Here is a 7,860-nt window from a genome sequence, read left to right as displayed (position 1 = left end):
TCCTTAAAGAATTACAATTCCGCGATTTTGGTCCTTCAATTTTTAATTGGTCAATTTTAGTCCCTCGAATATCATAACAGTATGATTTTTGTTTCTCCCATTAAAAATTAATAATTTTAATATATATATAATGTTTTAAAATTAAATAATTATTTATCTATTCAAATTAACGTATATTATAATTTTCGATATTATATCAATAATATTATTAATATATTTATAGATAAACTAATAATTTGATAAATATAATTTGTTATATATTAATATACTTTTACAAAAATATAAGTATATTAATTAGAAATATATATCTGATCTTATATATTTATATTTTTGTAAAAGCATATTAATATATATTAAGTTATATTTATCAAATTATTAGTTTATTTATAAATATAGTAAAAATATTATTGATATTAATTTATCAGTAATATTAAAATACTAATAATATATAAATTTTATTTATTTAGTAATAATAAATATATATCATTTGATACATTAAAAAAATAATAATATACGTTAATTTAAATAAACAAACAATTATATAGTTTTAAAACATTATATATATATATATATATATATATATTAAAAGTTTAAAATTATTAAATTTTTAATGAGAAATACTAAAATTGCACAATCATGATATTTGAGAGATTAAAATTGTTCAATTAAAAATTGTGAGACTAAAATTACACAAATATAATCTTTTAAGGACTGAAATTACTCAATTAAAACCTTAGAGATCAAAATTGCATAATTATAATATCAAAAACACAATTAAATAAAGAATATTTTATTCACAGTTTTGGAATAGGCCGTTCTGAGCCAAAAGTTAACTTCGTTTAAATAATTTGGACGGAAGTCCCACATTGAAACTAATTAATTAATTTGGGACTAAATTGAAACCAATTAATTAGTTTGGGACTAAATTGAGACAAAAAATTAATGAGGGACTAAATTGAAACAAAAAAAGATTATAAGGGACCAAAATAGGTTTTTAGCCAAGTAAAAATTAGAGGGATGCACAAGTCAAATAACTAGGCTATTAATCAATGAGGCATTTTCCTTAGCCAACTAGTTAGTGCACTGGCTTCCTTCTCTAAGAGTATGAGTAACAACAAGAATTCAACTACAAGTAGACATAACCTTGAATTTGTCTATGACGTTGCATGAGAATGAGTTGGAGACACACCATCCTTGACGAAGGAGAGAACACTTTTAGAGTCTCATTCACATATGATGGTTTCATAACCACCAAACCAAGCAATGAAAAACCTAAAAAAGTTAGTGTTAACACCTATCACAATCTCAAATAATATCTTTAAATCCTAACAAGTCAAGGTTACCATGACAACTTCGACTTTACCATATTAGCTGAAGGGGGTAACCACTTGATATGAGTTATTGCATATGACCTAAATGAGTAAATGCATATTCCTAATAGTATTCACTTGCAACCAAGTTGGAGTCTCCTTGTCTTGAAAGATTGTAGTGTTGTTGGTCCTCAAACTGCACCTGCAAGCAACCATGAACAAAGTCCTATTGTTTTTCTCTCAAGCACTATTATAAATCAATGATACAAAATTTTGAATCAGTTGGATGTCTAGAAATGTCAAGTAGAAAAGCCTCCCAAACTCTTTTTGCTTTACCACACTCCCATAGGACATGTTAGAGGTCTTGTGTCAGAAGAACTAGTAGGAAGAGAACAGTGGATAGCAAGCCAAAGAAATAATTTAATGTTCTTCGAGGTGACAATGACCAAATCCATGAGCCAACTTTACAGGAGGATTCTATGGCAGATCTTACCGTTATGAGTCATCTATACACAGTCTTGGTCGTGTAACAACCTTTAGTACTCAACTCTCAAGTGATCATATCTGAAAGATCAGTGTTGAGGAAGACATTAGATAAAAGGCTCCTCGCCATATGGGAAAGCAAAGTTGTCAGCATGATCCATTGGCAGTAACCATTATGAAAGATTTCCTTAGTAGCGAGTCTAAATTCTAATACATGGACATAATCCGCACAATCATAAAGGACCCGTAAAGGTTCCATCTATCAAACTAACTAGACAAACAAATTACCCTTACCTATATTAAACTTGAATCCTTATTGAGGAGTATCAAAATCTTTGCAAATGGAGAACCAAGCACATGAACTACCAAATATAAGTTGCGGGTAGAAAATAGTGTTAAAACCAAACTTAAGTATTTGATGAAAATTATCATTTATATAACCTAAAATTTATTATGTTAATTACTAAGAATTATAAGCAGAAGTGTACTTGAACAAGTGATGATAAAGTGAGTAGTGCGGTTTGACCTTCCATACCAAGACGTACTCTCTTGAGACAACCCTTTAGCTATCTCTCAGTCTCCTTTTGATAATGTGATGTTAGAAAAGAAAAGAATGTACTATGTTATGATGACTTAACGTATTTATAAACAGTCATATGATTATTTTTAGGTATTTTGATTTTTATTTATCACAAAATAAAATTCTTTTAATTACCAGACATTAAAGTTGTGAGACCCACTCCCTTCCCCTTCCCGCTGAGCCTCTCTTTTCTCCCTCACTTGCATTCTCTCAAACTCTCTCCTTTCTTCTGATTGTTCTTCTATTTCTTGCTCTCTCAAGGTGTTGTGTAGTGGTGAAGTGGAAGCTAGCTGAAGTCTCTCATTTTCTCCGTTTGTTTCTCCCCCTCCATTGAGCCATTCTTCTTCCCGGAAGCTCAGATTCTTCACCGAGGTAAGGGAAGCTAGTTTTGTTTACTGTTTTTGGTTGAGAATAAGTCTTAGAAACTCATTAGCTGGTTGTTGATGAATGATTTTTGGTTGAGATAGAAGAGGATTCGTTTTCGGGTTTTCGGGGTTTTGGGTGAAAATTTGGGTTTTCTTGATTTAATGGTTGCATGCTGAAAATGGGGGATTTTTCGTGATGTTTGAAGAAAATGTAGTACTTTGGTTGGATTGCATGTGCTGGAAATGTGGATTTTTGCAGGGTTTGAAGAGATTTTCGAAAGTTTGAAGGTTGTTGCTGGGTATCACGCCGGGCGCAATTCTTCGCGCCGGGCGCGTGACCATCAGAGACTCCATTTGGGCAAGCACGCCGGGCGCAATGGTGAATGCCTCGGGCGAGCTTGAGGATGCGAGTCTCTGGATGGCCCACCCCGGGCGTGGTGGGACAGCGCTGAGCGTGATATCAGTGGATGACTCAAGTTTTGGGGTTCTGGTGTGGCGCCGGGCGTGACCTTGTCTCGCCGGGCGTAGAGACTCCTTGGGAGTCTTTGTCAGAGGTGGCGCTGGGCGCAATTTATATTGCGCCGGGCGTGAGACCCTAGGGAGGTCTCTGCTTTCTTGCGCCGAGCGCGAGATTAGCACGCCGGGCTTATGAGACCTTGTGAGGTCTCTGCCTTCCCTCACGCTAGGCGCAATAGGAATTGCGCTGGGCGTGATGGTTCCCTGGTACTCTCTAGTTGTGCCACGCCGGGCGCGATCGTGAGTGCGCCGGGCGCGTATGTGCTGTTTCCTTATATGTTGTCTATGCTGAGTATGAGCTGTAATTGATGAATATGTCGTGCTGTTATATGTTATTGCTGATTAAAGTTGTAGTTGATGTATATTGTTGTGCTGTAAGCTGTCTAGCCGTGCTGTAAGTTAATATTGTTGTAAGCTGTGCTGTGCTGTATGCTGATATAAATTGTTGTAGGCCGTAAGGCTGAGCTGTTGTAGGCCGTAAGGCTGAGCTGTTGTAGGCCGTAAGGCTGAGCTGTTGTAGGAGATCTCCAAGCTGATATGCGTGATGACACATTGCATGTTTTATTGCTGTTTATGTTGTATAGCTGATGAGTTGTATGCTGATGATGTGATGATAGTTGTAGCTGTTCATATTTCTTAAAATATGTTTTATATGCTAATTCTTTTCACTAGCTTACCCTTTGTTGTTTTCATGTGTTTGGACTGCGATGATCATACGTTGTATGGGAGCAAAGCAGGGTTAGGTTGGTGATAGTGGCAGGTCTGCAGTTGGCAGATTGAGATGATGTCTTTTGTTGTATGTGACGTTTTAGGCCACTATTTTGACTTCTTTGGGCTGTATCTATACTCTGATGTCTAGCTCAGATTGGACCTTGTGTATATATTTATATACTTGTTCTTATCTGTGTGTATGTCATGATGTTGAGTAGTGTGTAGTGACCAGCCGGATCGTTACAAAAGTCTCATATCCTTTCAAATACATAATTATCCAAATAATTTATATATCATTAAATCACTTTAATTTGATATAATTTTACATGCCCTTAATATATAATTATTTACATATAAAACTAACATTGAATTAAAATCTAACAAATAAACCTTCTCTCAAGGTATTTATCAAAATTTGTTTTATTTCCCCTATTTTTTTAAAATTCATTTTTACTTTAAAATGGTAGCATATATATATATATATATATTTTGTCATTAATTTTATATGGCAATTTGTGAGTCAAATCTCGATTCTTTTTTCCGGATATTAATAAATCATTTATCTATCAAAGACATCAACAAAAAAGTCACCAAATTTAATAGAAATATAATTGTATTTAACTAATTATACACCGTCAGTTTCAAAGTTTATATAAAAAAGGATAACTATGTACATATTCATCCACTTCTACTATGAAAGATCGTATGTCTACCAACAATAATAAAAAAATGATATATTTTGAGTTTTTACTTTTTATAAAATAATTTTCTTCTTTCCGTTTAATTTGTAAGTTATCTTTTGATCCCTCGATTTTTAAAAAAATTGATTATTGATGAGGTAATTTTTTTTTATTTAGCATGAACAGTAAACTATTAACACATGTTTTTAAAATATATATTTAATGTTTAATATATCATTTAGTTTTAAACTTGTTGAGAGATTTAAATTAGATCCTTAAAGTAAAAATTATAATTAGACTCTTTATTTTTTTTCTTTCAAATATAGTACTTGGATTTAGAAATTTGTTTAAAATTCATAAAATTTTACAAAATATTGTTTATATCTTCATATTTGAATAGTTACATTATATTATTATTTTATGTCATCATTTATATGTATTATGTTTTAATCTATATTTATTAAAATTTTCTACTATACAATAATTCTTATAATTAAGAAGATTATGAAGAAATTTTTATAAGTAAGAACTAAAACTTAATGAATTATGAAAAAAAAATTGTTGAAAATTTTCTGCTATTCAAGAGTTGTTATGATCATAGAGATTAAGGTGATATTTTAGCAAGTAAGAATGAAAACTTGATATATATGTATTATGAGAAAAAAATTGTTAAAAAATCTTACTATATAAAAATTGAAATTATGAAAAAATATTTATCAGTAAGGATAAACATATTAAAGTATTATTCCATGTCTTTCAGAATTTAACTTCGGTATTTGTTATATATTTTTAATTGAAAAAAAAATTAAGGCTTTAGTTATAATCTTTCATCTTATTTTTTTTTATTGTTGTTTTTTATTATTTGTTGGCTTATCATTTTGATTGATAACAAATTAACAACTTTTTTACTTCTACTGTTATCTGAATGGATGACGCCTAAAATGATTTTCTCATATGCTAAAAAGTTTAGTGTATGTACAAAAGTAGATAGTTTTGTGTTAAAAAAATCAATTACGATTTTTAACATTCAACTTCAACTGTTATCAACCATTTATATAAAGTATAAATGATTATTTTATACGAAAGTATTTTTATTTTTTAGTGATTTTTTTATGAAAATATTTTTAAGAATTATATTAATTCCGTATTTAATTTAATTTTTATTTATTATACTTATTTATAAATTTATTTTTAATATTTTTAAAATATTTTAGGATTCTTTTAACCTCATATGTGATTCAATTTTTTTTATTTATCAACTCCTTACAATATAAATGAATATCTTACATAATAGTATTTTTAGAGACTTTTTTATAAAAAAGTTTTTTTATATTCTTTTAATTTTATATCTAATTTAATTTTTATTTATCATAATTATTTATAAATTAAATTTTAATATTTAAAATATTTAAAATTATTTTAACTTCATATCTAACTCAATTTTTAGTTAGTATAATTATTTATGAATTAAAATTTAACATTTAAAGTTAACTATCAATAAATAAAAACAATCTTGTATTATAATATAAATTATTTATCATAAATATAAAATATAATTTATATATTTAAAAAATATACTTATTTAAATTTAAGTTTATATATTTAAACATAGTATTATTTATATACATGATTTATTTTAAATTTAATTATATATAAATATTTAACTTGTATATTGCACAAATTAAAATATTAATTTATTAAAACAAATTTTTATTGCAAGTCATAATTAAAAAAATTAATTAGATTTCACATGAACAAAAATTTTGGACGAAGTGAGTTTAAACTCTATTTTTTCTTGGAGTGTTTTAAGAATTTTTTTTAATTATATTTTTAATTTATCATATTTATCTATTAATTAAATTTTTAGAATTTAAAATAAATTATAAATTATAAAAAATAATTTTATACTGCAATATAAATTATTTATCATAAATATAAATATAATTTATATGTTTAATTTATACAAATTTCAATATAATTTATATGTTAAAATATAGTATTTATTTATATGAATAAATTATTATATATTTTTTATATAATGGAAATCTATTTTGTATATTTTCCAAACTAACATAGTAATTTATTTGTATATTCAATGCATGAAGTGTATTCGAACTTGAACTAGATGTCTTAAGACCATATTTATATATAAGTTAATTAACTTGTTGAGAGTACTTTGAATCTTTTCATTTTTTTTTCATTTTTATAGTTTTGAATATATAAATGACATTGTTAATAAAAAAATATATTAACATTCAATGTCATTTATATACTCAAGATCATAAAAATTAATAAGAAACAGGGATGATCTCAATTTTACTAAGAGATGAGCTAAGAAATCCATTTAACTAAAAAAACCATTTTATGTTTATGAAATTGTTACAAATTTCATTGTAAATCATGTAAGAGTTGATATGACTTAGATTTCTTTTTCGTGAGATTTTTAAGTTCTTTTTCTCTTATAATTTACAAAAAATAAATAAAAATAGAGAGGAAATGATACGTTTACACAACAAATAATATATATATATATATATATATATATATATTATTAAGAGAAATCTTAATAATACATTCTTAAATACACTCTTTTAAATATATTTTTAATTAATTAAAATTTATTAAAAATATAAAATTTATTTAATATCACATTCTATTTAATAATTTTTTAATTTTTTTAATTTTCAAAATTGTAATCAATAAAAATAAATATATCAACTCCGCTCTTACAATTGTATCATTGCGATTACAGGTTGGATATCTAATTGTCCAAGCGATAATGATAATATCTTGTACCTAAACCAGTGGCTTAGAGTGTGTCTTAAAACCCTCCTTTGTTGTTAATCAACAAAAGGTTCATGGTATATACACCTCCTTTTTTTCTATAAGTATACCTTCTTAAAAAAAAAAATTAAATTTCTAAAATATTCTTAATTTTTTATTTTATTTTTTATTTTTTTAATTTTACATCCAAAATATTTAATTTAGTACTTTTTTTTTCCACATATCTTCCTTCCTTTTTTCAATTTTTATATGCACCCCCTTACCTTTCTTTTATCTACTTACTTTGGTAGTATGTGACAATTAAAAGAAAAAAAAAGTGTGTAAAAAAGAAGAAGAAAATATTAAATTGAAAGTTGAAAGTGTAAAATTAGAAAATTAAAAAAAAAAACTATAATATTCTATAATTTTTATAAAAAAAAATAAAGGAAGTG

This window comes from Cajanus cajan, chromosome 5 (genome assembly GCF_000230855.2).
Source record: "Cajanus cajan strain Asha chromosome 5, NIPB_CcT2T_4, whole genome shotgun sequence".
NCBI lineage: Eukaryota > Viridiplantae > Streptophyta > Magnoliopsida > Fabales > Fabaceae > Cajanus > Cajanus cajan.
Note: the sequence above shows the minus strand (reverse complement) of the source record.